Source organism: Phytophthora infestans, genomic scaffold (genome assembly GCF_000142945.1).
Source record: "Phytophthora infestans T30-4 supercont1.439 genomic scaffold, whole genome shotgun sequence".
Taxonomy (NCBI): Eukaryota; Oomycota; class Peronosporomycetes; order Peronosporales; family Peronosporaceae; genus Phytophthora; species Phytophthora infestans.
The window spans coordinates 5,087-7,602 of NW_003303322.1; positions in this window are offsets into that span (position 1 = coordinate 5,087).

Below are 2,516 nucleotides of genomic sequence, written 5' to 3' on the forward strand. Positions count from 1 at the left end.
TTCGCGAGACATTTGATTCCGATATCCGAATAATGTGTTGGGTCCTTCGTCCTTTCGTTGCACGCGAATAGCGAGGGCTCGTCTTCTAACTCGGGGGATCAAACGTCTGTGCTGACCACCATCCCAGCCGTTCTCCCGGAAGCAGCTTCATTATCCTGGTACGATGCACAGTCTGGTCTGACTGCCGAGTTACACTTGCAATCGCTCGGTTGTTATCATCTAACTCACCGAGCTCACGTTCAATTCCGTCGATTTCACACATCCAATTGCCATCCCCGCTTCTTCCCTCGGGCCGTCCTGCTTCGCCTACGAAGGCAAACAAGAAGTTCGCCTCAACTGCAGGTTCAGCTGACTGTGGCAGCCCGGCATATTCCAACCCAGTCAGTGTTGGCGGGCCGCCGAGTTTAAATCACTCGGCGCGTAAAGGTTTTGCAGGTCTTCTGGCACTTGCGACTTGTCGACAGAGTTCTTCACGAACGCAGCCAGCTTCTCATATTGACGAAACAGCTCGCACTGGCCGCCTTCATGGACTTGTCTGCAGAATTTGCAGCGTCGTCGACAGTAGTGAGCCGAGTGCCCCATTCTTCCACAAGCTGCACAAGGTCCACGTTGGGTGTTGTCGCGTGATCCATCTCCACGATTCGACTGTTCTCGTTGGTTGTACGGTCGCGGAGGCTGGTTCGCTGAGTTTCCCCAGCTTCGGCTCGAGCCTTTCTGGTCTCCCGTCGAGTTCTCTCGGCGGTCCGGTGTATTTCCTTTATCATTGAAAACGCCGGCGTCAATGTAGTCGTCGTCTTCCGCTGAGTCGTGGCCTCCGGACTGGTCCTCATCATCCCATTCGTCTTCGGAGTTGTACGGACTCGGCGGGTTCTGATCGATGAGTTCCTCTCCGTCGGAGTCAGCGTCCACGACAGTGACTCGGCGGTCGCGGTTTTCTTCCTTGCGACTACGCTTCTCATCTCGGCGGCTCTGATCCTTCCGCTTGTCATCTCGGCCTCGTGCGATCCTGAGTCGGTCGCGTTGCTTCTTGCGCTTCTCGCCGAGGATCCGACGATTGATTATCTGTTCCACCTTACTGATGTCTCCCAACTGCAAGGGGTACATCAAATCCATCACATCGTCATCACCACAATGCAGCAAGAAGTGTTCGACATGGTCAGCTGCGTCGGCGCCACCCTTCTCGTACTGGATCTTGGCTGTCCGAGCATACCCGTTGAGTCGGATCAGGAAGTCGCAGATCGGTTCGTTGACTTTACGTCTCGCCGAGTAGTAACGAGTGCGGGCGGATTGGTCGAGCTGTGAGCAATAATAATCCAGGAACGCCTCGCTGAGTAGTTTCCAACGTCGCTGAGTCTTCTTCGGCAGCTGCCTGTACCAACTCTTCGCCGCACGTCCCAAGCATAGCGAGAAAGGCTCGCACCATGCACTTTGGGGCATCCTGGTGCTCTTCATCTCGTAGATGAAACGCTTGAGCCACTGGAGCGACGCGTCAGAGCGGTAGCGCTTTCCTTCGAACTCGGCGATTTTGTCGAGCGAGGCGTGGGTTCGGACTTCGAGGTACTGCGTCGAGTCCTCTTCAGCCGCGTCAAAGCTCAATGTGGTGTAGGGATTTCCAGATTCGACCATACGCCGACCTACTTTAGGTCAAGAATCGGCTCGGTCTGATAAACCAGAGCTTAGGAACAAAGGATCACGGTAAGTACTCGGCGATCTGTCCGGATATGCTATCCGGATAGCCGCTGAGCTCAACGGCCGCCTGAAGAGTCGGTAGAGATCCGAAACGACTACATTTCACTAGATATTTGTATGAGAAGCATAGGATTAAATAGGAGGAGCCGAAAGGGCTCCCAGAAGATAACAGAGCAGAATTTTCCTAGTCCAAGACACGTGTACACTTTTCCGGTAAGTCCCTGCATAGGGCTGGATTATGCCTGCCGTCAATACTCGAGAGGCATAGCTTGTAGGGTATTGACTGGTAGCGCCAAGAGATTAGGTCGGTCCGGGTAGGACAAAGTCTCGCTACGCGCGAAAGAAAGTCCCGCATACTCAGCGGGCCGGTACGTCGGATAGCCCGGGTGCCGTAACACTTCTAGCTGAGCTGCCTCTGCGCTCGGTGACCTGTAAAAGCGCTCGCGCGCCGTCGTCCATCCTTTGGTGGAGGGCACAGGGTTGTGAACGAGCTCAGCCGAACCAAACTCGGCGGAGCCTCGGAAGTGATCTGACTTGGTTAGTCGGAACCGGGTGGAAGCGAGCCACTCGTCTGTCCCGGAAGGGCCGGACCGCGAGGGGACCACCCTCTGCGCAGGCCATACAAACCGCCGACCTAACTCGGCGATTCGTTGTGGTTTGTGTAAGGAATCCACATCTGACGATATTTGTGTGTTCTACTACACCACAACTCCCCGTCGTCGCTGAATCCGCGGAGATGGCTCCTGCTGCTCCTCCTGCCCCAGCTGGTGGTCCACCACCACTCACCGAAGATTCGCTGCGCGCCATGCTGGCTGAAAGTACGGAGG